Genomic DNA, 16475 nt, shown 5'->3' with positions numbered 1-16475 from the left:
TGGTAATTTTTTCTCTAATGATAAAAATTTTATTTGTGAAGAAGTTCATGAAGTCATTACTAGTTAACGTTAAAGGGATTGTTGGCTCAAAAGAGCTCTGACAGGAGAGGGTTTTCAGGAAACACTGTTTAATGTTCAGTTTCTATGCCATATATTAAAACAATACCAAAGCTGTAGTAAAATGATTTCAACTGTACTGCTGATTCAGCATGACATTCATCTTTTGTCCGTTCATCTTTCATTCTTTTACAGATTGTGGTGCTGTGGTTTGTCAAAGAGCAGCTGTGATTATCTGGAAGCAGCGCTGAAGTCCAACCCTTCCCATTTGAGAGAGCTGGACCTGATAAGAAACAACCTAAATGAGCCCCATGTGAAGCAGCTGTCTGATCTTAAGGAGAGTTCAGACTACAGGCTGGAGACTCTGAGGTCAGTAGAGTGTTGGAGTGAGTGGGCTTTGATGTCAGTATGAAACAAAGATGCAGTGTTTCCTGTAAAGCTGCAGCTTTTCAGTGAAGCTGTGAGATGAGAATGGTGACAGGCTTCAGGATTGGACACAAACACTTTCTGTTTCTGCCTTTTTGTCACCTTTATGGTCACCATAGTAACAGCTCACACGCTCTGATAACACTGTACACTGTAAATAGCCAATCAGCTCTCTGAACAAAGCAACATGCAGACCAATGACTGCAATCATTTCCAAGTTTAAACAGTGAAGAACACAGTCTGTAGGTGAGGAAGAATTTAGTAAGAGCAGATGTTTGGATTGAATTCCTCCAGTTAACAGCGGGAATCATTTCATCTGGATTTTTGGGGTTGTTGTTGGGGTTCCTAAGGATCTCAGAGTGGACAGACCAAGGTTATTCTAATGAATGAAAGTCCAAACTAAAACTAGGAGTGAAAAACATTTTAATGAACTTCAATAAAAGTCCAAAGTAAAGATACGAAAATGAAACAACAATGAGTACTAGTACTGTCAGAGCACTGAAGTCCCTGCTACTCTTCATACTGGATGTGCTGTATCACTGACTGACAGCTGATGAAGAATCTCTGGAAACACTCATTTATGTCATCTGCTCTTCCTTCTTCTCTCTGCAGGTGGAGATAATGATAAACAGGACGGTGTTTGTGCTGAGAGAGGGTGAGTTGGGTCCTGATGATCCAGAGAGGTTGAAGCGGCATCAGCTTGTGTGTAGAGATGCTCTGACTGGGCCATGTTACTGAGAGGTGGAGTGGAGAGAAGAGCTTCCTCCAGCAGTGACTGACAGAGGAATAAGAAGTGCAGATGTCTGTCAGTAATGGTAAATGGTATATGGACTGGTTCTATTATAGCGTTTTTCTACTCTTCTGAGCACTCAAAGCGCTTTATACAACTTGTGCATTCACCCATTCACACTCATTCACACAAGCACATTGTTCTAAGTGCTTTCTAAGCACTCACCTCAAAAGGCTTTCAAACACCTTTGAATAATAAACAGAATGTTTTTTATAAGATAAATATCATGTTTTCATTTATATTTGCAGTTTCTGCCCCATTGGATGAATCAGTGGTTAATATTTAATGTGGAAACTAATGATGAATAAATGTGCTGATTGGAATCAAAGGAATGACTTGGATTGATTCTGTTCCTGCTTTTCTCTCATGTCGATGCAATCCAGACCTCCAGTATGTGCCTTCCGCCTCACATTAGTCACCCAGCACAGCAGCTTTCCAATTAAAGCTGACTTTTCCCACCTTTAAAGGAGCCTCAGATACAAATACATTGCCATTGCTCTGACACAGAGCCATCGACCTCTCGGGTTGTGTCTAACACTGGTCCAGAGACGGCATCAGATAATGAGCCACATATTCAATTCAATTAGGTACAGAGGAAATACCCAACAATCATATGACCCCCTATGAGCAAGCACTTTGGCAATGGTGGGAAGGAAAAACTCCCTTTTAATAGGAAGAAACCTCCGGCAGAACCAGGCTCAGGGGGGGGCGGGCGGGGCATCTGCTGCGACCGGTTGGGGTGAGAGAAGGAAAACAGGATGAAAGACGTGCTGTGGAAGAGAGACAGAGGTAAAAGATATGATTCAATGCAGATAGTTCTATTAGCACATACTGAGTGAGAAAGGTGACTGGAAGGGGTTAGGGATGGGGAATTGAGTCCAGTCCATGAAGGGGCCAGAAAGTGCTCTGTCCATCCCCCTGCCTGTGTCGCTTGTCCTCTGCTGGACACGTCTACGGGAAGGCAGCCGCGAAAAAAAACAAGTAAATGAAATTTGTGTTTTTAAACAAAAATAATAAATGAAATTAATAAAGTTTTTTAATTTTTAATAAGTGAAAATCAATGAATTTAATGTGCCCACTGCCGTGATGTTTCGACCCAAGATAGGTCTTCCTCAGGCAGGGGCACAATGAATTTCAAGCTGGGAATACACAGAGAGAGAGAGAGATGTTGTCTCTTCAATGGTCAGCTCGGAAATGAGCTCCTCTCTGCTGTGCAGCCTCTTATAGGCTTGGTTTGGTGTTTGTGAGTTTTTGAATTTTAGATTAGGCAATGTGTTTTGAAATGTCTGTGATGGTTTTAGACTACAATCAATATGTTTTTTTTTACTGTTGTAATAAAATGTGTATGAAATGTGTTTTTATTATGTATATTATGTGAATTTTTAAAGGACTACATTTTTTGAAGTGATGTATATAAGATTTTGAAATTTTCAATTTCATTTTTTTTAATCCAATTACGTTTTTATGAATTTTTCAGGTTTGCAGAGAAATGTATTTGTGATTTTAAATTTTAAACTTGGATGAGTGTGTTTTTCACCAAATTAAGTTTTTATGCTTTCTGGGTTTGATATTTAAGCAATATGGTGTTTTTAAGGGTTTTAATAAGGTTTGTGATTTTAATGACTGTTGTTGTGTTTTCAATGTAAATTATGAAGTGATTAAAAGGGTCATGAATCAAACTGCCTTGTTTTAATGATTTGAATAAAATTTTAATCCCCAATATGTCCGGTTTCCCCATTTTTTGTTTGTTCTACATTAGTTGTGATATGTAATAATACATTGTTATTTATTGTAATCAGATAGGGTTAGGGGAAATCAAAGTTGGGAGCACGGCCCCCTTCGGGGACCGTAGGGTTAGGACGTGGGTTACGGCCCCGTCCCCCCTGGGGAGGACCGAGGTATGCGCGGTCCTTCCCTCCTGGGCCCCTCCCTCCCCGGTCCCAAGAAGACCAGTCCTGGTCCTGAGATTGGGGTCGAGAAGTCCTATTCGTCCGCACACGGGGGTTAGGGATGTGGGATTGAGTCCGGTCCCTAAAGGGTCCAGACGGTGCTCGGTCCATCCCTCCACCCCTGCCACTTGTCCCCTGCTGGACACGTCTACGGGAAGGCAGCCGCCCTCTCCCGTGACGCACCACCGTCCAGCCTTCTGAGTCCATCCGGGACCCCATGGATTTTTTTGTATCTCTTGATGTCGCCTTTGTTATCTTTATTTAATAATTGTTTTAATGTGCTATTTATTCCAGTTAGATATGTAAAATATGTGTATATGAATTTACAATCACAAACAAAGGCGAGAAAAAAGAAAAAGGAAAAAAAATAAATGAAATTTGTTTTTAAACAAAAATAAATGAAATTAATAAAATTGTTTAATTTTTAATAAGTGAAAACCAATGAATTAATGTGCCCACTGCCGCGACGTTTCGACCCAAGATAGGTCTTCCTCAGGCTGGGGCACAATGAATAAGCTGGGAATGCACAGAGAGAGAGAGATGTTGCCTCTTCAACGGTCAGCTCCCAAATGAGCTCCTCTCTGCTGTGCAGCCTTTTATAGGCTTGGTTTCCTACGTGAGTTTTTTGAATTTTAGGTTAGGCAATGTATTTTGAAATGCTTGCGATGGTTTTAGACTAAAATGAATGTGTGTTTTTTAACCTTTGTAATAAAATTGCATGAAATGTATTTTTATTTTGTATATTATGTGAATTTTTAAGGAACTGTAAGATTTTGAATTTTTATGTGTATGTTTTTAATCCAATTATGTTGTTATGAATTTTTCAGGTTTACAGATAAACGTCTTTATAATTTTAAATTTTGAACTTGGATGAGTATGTTTTTCAACAAATTAAGTTTTTATGCTTCTGGGTTTGATATTTAAGCAATATGGTGTTTTTAAGGATTTTAATAAGGTTTGTGATTTTAATGACAGTTGTTGTGTTTTGAGTGTAAATTATGAAGTGATTAAAAAGGGTCATGAATCAAAAATGCCTTGTTTTAATGGTTTGAATAAAATTTTAATCCCCAATATGTCCCGTTTCCCCAGTTTTTGTTTGTTCCACAGTAGTTGTGATATGTAATAATACATTGTTATTTATTGTAATCAGATAATTATTCATTTATTTAGACAAATTAACCCCCCCCAAAAAGAGGTTAGGGGAAATCAAGTTGGGAAGGGGACCCTCCCGAAGGAGGAACAGGGCGTGCACGGGCCATCAACCCCGATGGTCCGCAGCCTCACATCCCTCTACCTCCATAATTGTTTTTTAATTTGAAAGGTAAGTATTTCTTTTTTACAGGTTTTTCAAGGTAAGTATTCCTTTTTTGCAGGTTTTCATTCTCCGTGTCCGTTACTTGGCTTGTTTTTAATAAAGAATTTTCAATCCCAATTTGTTTTCTGTGTGGTTTTTTAATTTAGTTTTAACATGTCTCTGATTTGAGTTTTTAAGGAAAATCAATAAAACATGAATCAAAACATGAAATAAAATCCCCCAAAATAACAAACTAAAACAACAAACTAACGTAAAAGTGAAAAAATTAAATGAGTATGCCCTTGTCGCGACGTTTCGAAGGTGTTTCTTCTTCCTCAGGCGAGGGCATACTGAAGAGCTCTGTGTTTGAGCCTCCTATTTATACTCTCCCCTCTGATCCCGCCTCCTTGGCTTTCTTTGGCTTTCTTGTAAACTTTTTTTCAGCTTTTTGCTTTTTTCCAATTCTGCCAGACTTTTTGGCTCTCATCTTTCCCTTCTTCTTTCTTTCTTCTTTTCCAGTCTTCTCCTCTTTCCCCTTTGACTTTTCCCTTTTCATCATCCTTTTCTTCCCTTCTCTTGACCTCTGCCCTTTACCCTTCCTTTTGGCCTACATCTGACCTCTTTCTCTTCCGAATTTTGGGCTACTACAATGCCGACTTGGCTTTAATACTACACTCTCGACCCTGCTTGGGGAGGACTCAACCCGACTTGGGGAGTAAATTTAGAAAGGAGATGTGACTTTGGGTTAGGCTTTAGGTTTCAGCTGGGATTAGGACTACTTGGGCTTCAGATCCAGTACTGGGGTAAGGTTTAAGATTTAATTTCCAGGAAAGAAGTAGAAATGGGATTATTCAAAATTATAAAGATTTTAGGGCCAGATTAGATCAGGGGGTATATACAATAGGGCTAGATTCCAATTTTAGGGTGGGTAATTTGAGATAAACAAATTGGTTAGGGTGTTGAAAAAAGATCAGGGAACCAGCAATTGCCGGTTCCCTGAGATGCACTCTCCACCGTGGGACAGGATGGTGGTACCCCTGCCCCAGTTCAAAAAATTGCCCATCTTGGGTTTATGCGCATCTACTGAGCTCTTCGCGACGTTTCGGCGTTTCTTCGCCTTCTTCAGGCCGAGCTCAGTGTGTCTGTGTTGTGTGCCGTCTTGGCTTTTATACTGTTGCTTTGCTCCTCCCACTTCTTGGGTTCTGTCTTTTTCTTTTTACGTGACTTACTTGTCTTTTCACTTTGCTTTCTGTGTTTCTTTTTCTCTATTTGTTTCCCTTCTTGGGTTCTCTCTTTTTCTTTTTCCTTGACTTGTTTTCTCTTTGTCTTACACTTCTTTGTCTCTATTTGTTTTCTTTCATATCTTTGTCTCACTGTTGTTCTCTTTGTTTACACTTGTTTTTCACTTTGTTTTCTTTCAACACTTTGTTTATATTTGTTTCTTAATGGCACCCCCTGTCTTTTTTGACATCCCGTCCGTTGTTCACTCTATTTGTGTTTATGGCACCCCCTTCCTTTAAATCCTTTCCGTTATTTGGTGTACATTATTCTTTGTTTTTCTCTTATTTTCTGGCTTTGTTTCTTTCTACGTGACTTTCTTGTCTTTGTACTTGTGTTTTTTTCTTGACATTCTTGTCTTTTCTTTTCTCTTTCTTTTCTTTTTCTCTTTTTTTCTCTTTCTCTTTGTTTTGCATTTCTTTGGTTTTTAAGGTTTCCCTCTGGTTAGGGTTAGGATTGTTGGACAGGGCAGGGGCACCTCCCATCCCACGAGGACCCGGCTGGATAGGGTGTTGAAAAAAGAGGGGTTAGGGTTGAAGAAAAGAACCCGTCCCTCCCGGAGGAGGAACAGGTGGTGCACGGGCCATCAACCCCGATGGTCCGCAGCCTCACATCCCTCTACCTCCATAATTGTTTTTTAATTTGAATGGTAAGTATTTCTTTTTTACAGGTTTGCCCAGGTAGGTATTCTTTTTTTGCAGGTTCCCAATTTTTCCGTGATTTTGGCTTGTTTCCAATAAAGTGATTTCAATCCCAATTTGTTTTCTGTGTGGTTTTTTCATTTATTTTTGATGTATCTCTAATTTGAGCTTTTAAGGAAAATCAAAAAAACATGAAATAAAACATGAAATAAAATCCCCCAAAATAACAAACTAAAATAACAAACTAACGTAAAAGTGAAAAAATTAAATGAGTATGCCCTTGTCGCGACGTTTCGAAGGTGTTGCTTCTTCCTCAGGCGAGGGCATACTGAAGAGCTCTGTGTTTGAGGCTCCTATTTATACTCTCCCTCTGATCCCGCCTCCTTGGCTTTCTGTGGCTTTCTTATAATATCTTTTTTAGCTTTTCCAATTCTGCCAGACTTTTTGGCTCTCATTTTTCCCTTTTTCTTTCTTTCTTCTTTTCCAGTCTTTTCCTCTTTCCCCTTTGACTTTTCCCTTTTCATCATCCTTTTCTTCCCTTCTCTTGACCTCTGCCCTTTACCCTTCCTTTTGGCCTACATCTGACCTCTTTCTCTTCCGAATTTTGGGCTACTACAATGCCGACTTGGCTTTAATACTACACTCTCGACCCTGCTTGGGGAGGACTCAACCCGACTTGGGGAGTAAATTTAGAAAGGAGATGTGACTTTGGGTTAGGCTTTAGGTTTTAGCTGGGATTAGGATTACTTGGGCTTCAGATCCAGTACTTGGGTAAGGTTTAAGATTTAATTCCCAGGAAAGAAGTAGAATTAAAGGATCAAAATTACAAATTGTTTAGGGCCAGATTAGATCAGGGGGTATATATAATAGGGCTAAAATCCAAATTTAGGGTGGGTAATTTAAGATAAACAAATTGGTTAGGGTTAGGGCAAATGACTGGGGTAGGGCATAGATGCTAAATTGAGCATTAACTAGGAGTGAGACCCAAAGACCAACCGGAGCGAGGCACTGGCTGGTTAGGGTTGAAGAAAAGAACCCGTCCCTCCCGGAGGAGGAACAGGTGGTGCACGGGCCATCAACCCCGATGGTCCGCAGCCTCACATCCCTCTACCTCCATAATTGTTTTTTAATTTGAATGGTAAGTATTTCTTTTTTACAGGTTTGCCCAGGTAGGTATTCTTTTTTTGCAGGTTCCCAATTTTTCCGTGATTTTGGCTTGTTTCCAATAAAGTGATTTCAATCCCAATTTGTTTTCTGTGTGGTTTTTTCATTTATTTTTGATGTATCTCTAATTTGAGCTTTTAAGGAAAATCAAAAAAACATGAAATAAAACATGAAATAAAATCCCCCAAAATAACAAACTAAAATAACAAACTAACGTAAAAGTGAAAAAATTAAATGAGTATGCCCTTGTCGCGACGTTTCGAAGGTGTTGCTTCTTCCTCAGGCGAGGGCATACTGAAGAGCTCTGTGTTTGAGGCTCCTATTTATACTCTCCCTCTGATCCCGCCTCCTTGGCTTTCTGTGGCTTTCTTATAATATCTTTTTTAGCTTTTCCAATTCTGCCAGACTTTTTGGCTCTCATTTTTCCCTTTTTCTTTCTTTCTTCTTTTCCAGTCTTTTCCTCTTTCCCCTTTGACTTTTCCCTTTTCATCATCCTTTTCTTCCCTTCTCTTGACCTCTGCCCTTTACCCTTCCTTTTGGCCTACATCTGACCTCTTTCTCTTCCGAATTTTGGGCTACTACAATGCCGACTTGGCTTTAATACTACACTCTCGACCCTGCTTGGGGAGGACTCAACCCGACTTGGGGAGTAAATTTAGAAAGGAGATGTGACTTTGGGTTAGGCTTTAGGTTTTAGCTGGGATTAGGATTACTTGGGCTTCAGATCCAGTACTTGGGTAAGGTTTAAGATTTAATTCCCAGGAAAGAAGTAGAAATTAAAGGATCAAAATTATAAAGTTTTAGGGCCAGATTAGATCAGGGGGTATATACAATAGGGCTAGATTCCAATTTTAGGGTGGGTAATTTGAGATAAACAAATTGGTTAGGGTTAGGGTAAATGACTGGGGTAGGGCATAAATGCTAAATTGAGCTTTAACTAGGAGTGAGACCCAAAGACCAACCGGAGCGAGGCACTGGCTGGTTAGGGTTGAAGAAAAGAACCCGTCCCTCCCGGAGGAGGAACAGGTGGTGCACGGGCCATCAACCCCGATGGTCCGCAGCCTCACATCCCTCTACCTCCATAATTGTTTTTTAATTTGAATGGTAAGTATTTCTTTTTTACAGGTTTGCCCAGGTAGGTATTCTTTTTTTGCAGGTTCCCAATTTTTCCGTGATTTTGGCTTGTTTCCAATAAAGTGATTTCAATCCCAATTTGTTTTCTGTGTGGTTTTTTCATTTATTTTTGATGTATCTCTAATTTGAGCTTTTAAGGAAAATCAAAAAAACATGAAATAAAACATGAAATAAAATCCCCCAAAATAACAAACTAAAATAACAAACTAACGTAAAAGTGAAAAAATTAAATGAGTATGCCCTTGTCGCGACGTTTCGAAGGTGTTGCTTCTTCCTCAGGCGAGGGCATACTGAAGAGCTCTGTGTTTGAGGCTCCTATTTATACTCTCCCTCTGATCCCGCCTCCTTGGCTTTCTGTGGCTTTCTTATAATATCTTTTTTAGCTTTTCCAATTCTGCCAGACTTTTTGGCTCTCATTTTTCCCTTTTTCTTTCTTTCTTCTTTTCCAGTCTTTTCCTCTTTCCCCTTTGACTTTTCCCTTTTCATCATCCTTTTCTTCCCTTCTCTTGACCTCTGCCCTTTACCCTTCCTTTTGGCCTACATCTGACCTCTTTCTCTTCCGAATTTTGGGCTACTACAATGCCGACTTGGCTTTAATACTACACTCTCGACCCTGCTTGGGGAGGACTCAACCCGACTTGGGGAGTAAATTTAGAAAGGAGATGTGACTTTGGGTTAGGCTTTAGGTTTTAGCTGGGATTAGGATTACTTGGGCTTCAGATCCAGTACTTGGGTAAGGTTTAAGATTTAATTCCCAGGAAAGAAGTAGAATTAAAGGATCAAAATTACAAATTGTTTAGGGCCAGATTAGATCAGGGGGTATATATAATAGGGCTAAAATCCAAACTGGCTGGTTAGGGTTGAAGAAAAGAACCTGTCCCTCCCGAAGGAGGAACAGGGCGTGCACGGGCCATCAACCACGATGGTCCGCAGCCTCACATCCCTCTACCTCCATAATAGTTCTTTTAATTTGAAAGGTAAGTATTTCTTTTGCAGGTTTGTCATTTCCCGTGTCCGTTATTTTGGTTTTCAATTCTCAAAGGTAAGTATTTCTGTTTTTGCAGGTTCCCAATTTTCGTGTCCGTTACTATGGCTTGTTTCCAATAAAGTGTTTTCAATCCCAATTTGTTTTCTGTGTGGTTTTTAATTTAGTTTTGAGTTATCTCTGATTTGAGTTTTTAAGGAAAATCAATAAAAGATGAATTTAAAAGATGAAATAAAATCCCCCAAAAATAACAAACTAAAACAACAAACTAACGTAAAATAGAAAAAATTAAATGAGTATGCCCTTGTCGCAACGTTTCGAAGGTGTTTCTTCTTCCTCAGGCGAGGGCATACTGAAGAGCTCTGTGTTTGAGGCTCCTATTTATACTCTCCCTCTGATCCCGCCTCCTTGGCTTTCTGTGGCTTTCTTATAATATCTTTTTTAGCTTATTGCTTTTCCAATTCTGCCAGACTTTTTGGCTCTCATTTTTCCCTTTTTCTTTCTTTCTTCTTTTCCAGTCTTTTCCTCTTTCCCCTTTGACTTTTCCCTTTTCATCATCCTTTTCTTCCCTTCTCTTGACCTCTGCCCTTTACCCTTCCTTTTGGCCTACATCTGACCTCTTTCTCTTCCGAATTTTGGGCTACTACAATGCCGACTTGGCTTTAATACTACACTCTCGACCCTGCTTGGGGAGGACTCAACCCGACTTGGGGAGTAAATTTAGAAAGGAGATGTGACTTTGGGTTAGGCTTTAGGTTTCAGCTGGGATTAGGACTACTTGGGCTTCAGATCCAGTACTGGGGTAAGGTTTAAGATTTAATTTCCAGGAAAGAAGTAGAAATGGGATTATTCAAAATTATAAAGATTTTAGGGCCAGATTAGATCAGGGGGTATATACAATAGGGCTAGATTCCAATTTTAGGGTGGGTAATTTGAGATAAACAAATTGGTTAGGGTTAGGGTAAATGACTGGGGTAGGGCATAAATGCTAAATTGAGCTTTAACTAGGAGTGAGACCCAAAGACCAACCGGAGCGAGGCACTGGCTGGTTAGGGTTGAAGAAAAGAACCTGTTAGGGCCCTTAGGGGGTTAGGGGTTAGGGTTAGGGTTAGGGTTAGGGTTAGGCGTTAAGGGTTAGTGTTAGGGTTAGGGTTAGGGTGGTTAGGGTTAGGGTTAGGGCTAGGTTTATCAGGTTTAGGCGGTTAGGGTTAGGGTTAGGGTTAGGGTTCTAGGGGTATCGTTAGGGGTTTAGGCGTTAGTTAGGGTTAGGTTTAGGGTTAGGAGTTAGCGGTAGGTTAGGGTTAAGAGGTTAGCGGGTTAGGGTTAGGCGTTAGGTCTCAAGGTTAGCGCGTTAGGGCCTTAGGGCGTTAGGGTAGGTCTAGGGTTAGCTGTTAGGGTTAGGCGTTAGGGTCTAGGGTTAGGGTTTAGGGTTAGGTTAGGGGTGGGTTAGGGTAGGCGTTAGACGGTTAGGGTTTAGGCCGGTTAGGGTTTAGGTTAGCGGTTCAGCGCGTGTCAGCGGTTAGGAGGGTTAGGGTTTAAGGTTTTAGGGTTAGGGCTTAGTAGGGTCTAGGTTAGGGGTTAGCGGTTAGGCTTAGCAGTGTTAGGGTTAGCGGTAGGGTTAGGGTTAGGTTAGGGTTAGGGCGTTAGGGTTAGGGTTAGGGTAGGGTCTAGGGTTAGGGTTGGGTCTAGGGTTAGGCGTAGGTTAGGGGTTAGTGTTAGTTAGGTAGTTAGGGTTAGGGTCCTAGGCGTTAGGGTTAGGCGTTAGGCGTTAAGGCGGTTAGGGGTTAGTTAGGGCTTAGCGGTTAGGTTAGGTCTTAGGGCGTTTAGCGGTCTGAGGTTTAGGTAGGCGGTTAGGGTTAGGGTCTAGGGTTAGGGTAGGTTAGGCGTTAGGGGGTTAGGGGGTTATGGTTAGGGTTAGGGGATAGGGTTAGGGTTAGGGGTTTAGCGCGTTCAGGGTTAGGGGTTAGGTAGGAGTTAGGTTTTAGCGGTTAGGGTTTTAGGGTTAGGTTACGGGGTTACCGGGGTCTAGGGTTAGGTTAGGGTTAGGCGTTAGCGTTAGGCCGTTAGGGCTTAGGGCTTTAGCGGTTTAGCGAGTTAGGGGCTTTAGGTTAGGGTTAGGGTTAGCGCGTTAGGGTTTAGTTAGGGTTAGGTTAGGGCTTGTTAGGTTAGGGTTAGAGGCGTTGGGTCTAGGGGGTTAGGGGGTTAGGGTAGTTAGGGTTAGGTTAGGGTTAGGGGTTAGGTTTTGGGGTTGGGGTTGGGGTTGGGGTTAGGGTTAGGGTTAGGGGTTAGGGTTAGGGTTAGGGTAAGGGGTTAGGGTTAGGGTTAGGGGGTTAGGAGAGGGTTAGGAGGGTTAGCGGGGTTTAGGGTTAGGGTTAGGGTTAGGCGGCTTAGGGTTATGCGTTAGGGGTAGGGTTTAGGGGTTAGGCCGTAGGGTTTAGGGGGTTAGGGTTTAGCGGTTAGGGTTAGGGTTAGGCGTTAGGCGTTAGGCCCGTTAGGGTAGGGGTTAGCGGTTCAGGGTTAGGGTTTAGGGTTAGGGTTAGGTTTAGGGTTAGGGTTAGGCGTTTCAGGGTTAGGGCTTAGCGTTAGGGGGCTAGCGCTTAGGCGTTAGGGTTAGGTTCAGGGTTAGCGTTAGGGGTTAGGCAGTTAGGGTTAGGTTTAGCGGTTAGGCGTTCAGGGTTAGGCGTTTAGGGTTAGGGTAGGCGTTATTCGGTTAGGGCACGTTTTAGGTTAGGAAGCTTAGGGCGTTAGGCGTAGGGTTAGTCCGGTAGGGTTAGGGTTAGGCGTTTAGGTCTAGGGTTTAGCGGGTTAGGGTTAGGTTAGGGGTTAGGGTTAGGGGTTTGGTTTGGGTTAGGGTTAGGGGTTAGGGTAGGCGTTAGCGGGCTTAGGAGTTCTAGGCGTTAGGCGTCTAGGGTTAGGTTAGCGCGTTAGGGTTAGGGTTTAGGCGTTAGGGTTTAGGGTTAGGGGGTTAGGGCGATTAGGGTTAGGGTTAGGCCGTTAGGTTAGCCGGAGTTAGGCGTCTAGGGTTAGGGTTAGGGTTAGCAGTAGGCGTCTAGGGTTAGGTTCAGGCGTTAGCGCGTTAGGTTAGCGGGGTTACGGTCTAGCGCGGCGGTTTAGGGTTAGGGTTAAGTTAGGGTTAGGTTAGGGTTAGGGGTTAGGCGTTAGGGTTCAGGGGGTTAGGGGTTAGGGTTAGGGTTAGTGAGGCGTTTGGTTGGTTAGGGTTAGGGGTTTGGGTTTGGGTTAGGGTTAGGGTTAGGGTTAGGGTTAGGGTTAGGGCTAGGGTTAGGGTTAGGGTTAGGGTTAGGGGTTAGGGTTAGGGGTTAGGGTTTAGGGTTAGGTTTTTGGGTTAGGGTTAGGGTTATCGTAGGGCTTAGGCGTTAGGGTTTGGGGGTTAGGTTTTGGGTTTGGTTTAGGGTTAGGGTTAGGGTTAGGGGGGTTAGGGTTTAGGGTTTTAGGCGTTAGGGTTAGCCGTTAGGGTTAGGGTTATGGGTTAGGCGTTAGGTTCAGGGTTAGCGGGGTTAGGGTTATGGTTAGGCGTAGGGCGGTTAGGGTTAGGCGTTAGGCTTTAGGGTTAGCGGTTAGGGGTCTAGCGACGTTAGGCGCGGTTTTAGGCTTAGGCGCGTAGGGTTAGGGCTTAGGGAGGTTAGGGTTAGGGTTAGGGTTAGGCGGTTTCAGGGTTAGGGTTCAGGGTTAGGCTCAGGCGCGTCTAGGGTTAGGGTTAGGGTTAGTGGTTAGGTTAGGGTTAGGCGTTAGTGTAGCGGGTTAGGGTTAGGTTTGGTAGGTTAGGGTTAGGGTTAGGTTAGGTTAGGGTTAGCGGTTAGGGGGTTAGCGGTTAGGGTGTTTAGCGCGTTTAGGCGGCGTTAGGGGATAGCGTTAAGGGTTGGGTTAGGGTTAGGGTAGGGTTAGCGCGTAGGGTTAGGGTTAGGGTTTAGGCGTTTAGGGTTAGGGGTTAGCGGTTAGGGGTTAGGGTTAGGCGTTAGGTTAGGGTCTAGGGTTAGGCGGTTAGGGTTAGGGTTGGGGTGGTTAGGGTTAGGGTTTGGGGTTCGGGTTAGGGTTAGGGTTAGGGGTTAGGGTTAGGTTGGGTTGACGGTTGGCGTTGGATATCTAGGGTTAGGGTTAGGGTTAGGGTTAGGGTTAGGGGTTAGGGTAGGGTTAGGGTTAGGGTTAGGGTTATGGTTAGGGTTAGGGTTAGGGTTAGGGTTAGGGTTAAGGGCCGGTTAGGGGTTAGGCGTTAGGTTAGGGGTTACGGGTTTCAGAGGTAGGCGTTAGGGGTTAGTGTTTAGCGCGTTAGGGTTAGCGGGCGGTTAGGGCTAGCGGGTTAGGGCGTTCAGGGTTAGGGTTAGGGCGTGTTTAGGGGTCTAGCGGTTTAGGTTTAGGGTAGGGTATGTTAGGGGTACTAGGGGCGTTAGCGGCCGTTAGGGGTAGGCGGGGTTAGTGCGGTTTAGGGGGTCTTTAGGGGGGGGTTAGCGGTTAGGGGCGGTAGGGGTTAGGCGGTTAGGGCGTAGGCTGTTTAGGGTTAGGTACGGGTTAGGGTAGGTTAGGGTTAGGGTTAGGGTTTAGGGTGGGGTTAGGGTTTAGGGTAGGGTTAGGGTTATGCGTTTAGGGTTAGAGGGTTAGGGTAGGGGGGGGGGGAGGTTAAGGGGCTTAGGGTTAGGGTTAGGGTAGGGGTAGGGTCTAGGGGGTTAGCGGCGTTAGGGTTAGGCTGCTTAGGCGGGGCGTTAGGGTTAGGGGTTAGGGGGTTAGGTTTAGGGGGGGTAGTGTAGGCGTTAGAGCGGGCGTCTAGGGTAGGGGCGGGCGGGTAGGGTTAGGGGTTAGGGGTTAGGGCTGTTAGGGGGCGTTAGCGTGCTTAGGGTTAGGGTTAGGGGTTTAGGGTTAGGTGTTAGGGTTAGGGGTTAGGGGTTAGGCGTTTAGCGCGTTAGGGTTAGGGTTAGGGTTAGGGTTAGCCGGTTAGGGGGTTAGGGTAGGTTAGCCGGTTAGGTTCTAGGCGTTAGGGGGTTAGGGGGTTAGGGTTAGGGTTAGGGTTAGGGTTAGGGAGGGGGTTAGGGTGGGGTAGGGGGAGGGTTAGGGGCTTAGGCGTTAGGGTTAGGGCGGGGGTTGGGTAGGGTAGGGTGGTTAGGGGTTAGCGCGTTAGAGGTTAGGCGTTTAGGGTTAGGGTTGTTAGGGTTAGGGTTGGCGGGTTAGGGTCTAGGCCGTTAGGTTAGGGTTAGGGTTAGGGTTTAGGGTTATGTTTAGGGGTTAGGTTTACGGGGTTTTAGCGGTTAGGGGTTAGCGCGTTAAGGGGTTAGGGGTTAGGGGGGCGTTAGCGGTTAGGGCGGGTTAGCGGGGGGGCGTTAGGCCGGTAGTGTTAGGCGTTAGGGTTAGCGGTCTCCAGGGTAGCGGTTTAGTGTTCAGGGTTTAGGGTTTAGGGCGTTAGGGTTCAGGTTCAGGGCGTTAGGGTTAGGTGTTAAGCGGTTAGGTTGGGTTAGGCCGTTAGGGTTAGGGGTTAGGCTAGGGTTAGGGTTAGGGTTCAGGCGTTAGGAGTTAGGGTTAGGGTCTAGGTTAGGCCGTTAGCGGTTAGGGTTAGGGTTAGGAGTTAGGTTTTAGGCGGTAGGCGTTAGTCGGGTTAGGGTTAGGTTTAGGGTTAGGGTTAGGGTAGGGGTTAGGGTTAGGGGCGTTAGCGGGTTAGGGTAGGGTCTAGGGTTTAGGTTAGGGGTTAGCGTCTAGGGTTAGGGTTTAGGGTTAGGTGCTTAGGGTTTAGGCTTAGGGGTTAGGCGTTAGGGCTTAGCGGGTTAGGCCGTTAGGTTAGGGTTAGCGGTTAGGCGTAGGGTTCAGGGTTAGGGGTTAGGGTTTAGGCTTTAGGGTTAGGGTCTAGGTCTGGGTTAGGGCTTAGGGTTAGGTTAGGGTTGGCGTTAGGGGTAGGGTTAGGGGTGGTGACTGGAGTTCAGACGTTTGGTCTTGCGATCTGGTTAGGGGTTAGGGTTAGGGTTAGCGCGTTAGGGTTTAGCTTTAGGGTTAGGGTTAGGCGTTTTAGGGTTTAGGGGTTAGGGTTAGCGGTTAGCGGTTAGGGTTAGGAGTTTAGGGTTAGGGTTCAGCGGTTAGGGTAGGGCTTAGGGTTAGGGTTAGGGTTTATGCGTAGGTTAGGGTCTGGGCGTTAGGGTTAGGGTTAGTTAGGGTTAGGAGTTACGGCGTTAGGGTTTTAGGGTTAGGGGTTAGGCGTTAGGGTTTAGGGCTTAGGTTAGGGTTAGGCGTTAGGCGTTCAGGGTTAGGCGCGAGTTAGGTTGCAGGGTTAGGGTTAGGGTTAGATTTAGCGCTTAGCGTTAGGGTTAGGGGTTAGGGTTTAGCGGTTTAGGGTTTAGGGTTAGCCGCGGTTAGGGTTAGCGGTTAGGGTTTAGGGTTAGGGTTAGGGTTTAGGCGTTAAGCGGTTAGGGCGTATAAGGTTTAGGGTTAGGGGGTTAGGGTTAGGGATAGGGTTAGGGTTAGGTTTAGGGTTAGGGTTAGGGTTAGGGGTTAGGGTTAGCCGTTAGGGTTAGGTTAGGGTAGGGTTAGGTTTAGGGTTAGGGTTTAGCGTTAGGGGCGTTAGGCGCTTAGGGTTAGCGGTTTAGCGCGTTCAGCGCGTTAGGGCTTATGGTTAGGCGTAGGGTTAGGGTTAGGTTTAGAGGTTAGGCGTTAGGGTTAGCGGTTAGGGTTAGGTTTAGCGTTAGGGTTTAGGGTTTAGGGTTTTAGGAGTTAGGGGTTAGCGGTTAGGGTTAGGCGTTAAGATCATAATAATCAACAACACACA

Source organism: Haplochromis burtoni, unplaced genomic scaffold (assembly GCF_018398535.1).
Source record: "Haplochromis burtoni strain Fernald_Lab_line unplaced genomic scaffold, NCSU_Asbu1 Contig_708, whole genome shotgun sequence".
Taxonomy (NCBI): Eukaryota; Metazoa; Chordata; class Actinopteri; order Cichliformes; family Cichlidae; genus Haplochromis; species Haplochromis burtoni.
Note: the sequence above shows the minus strand (reverse complement) of the source record.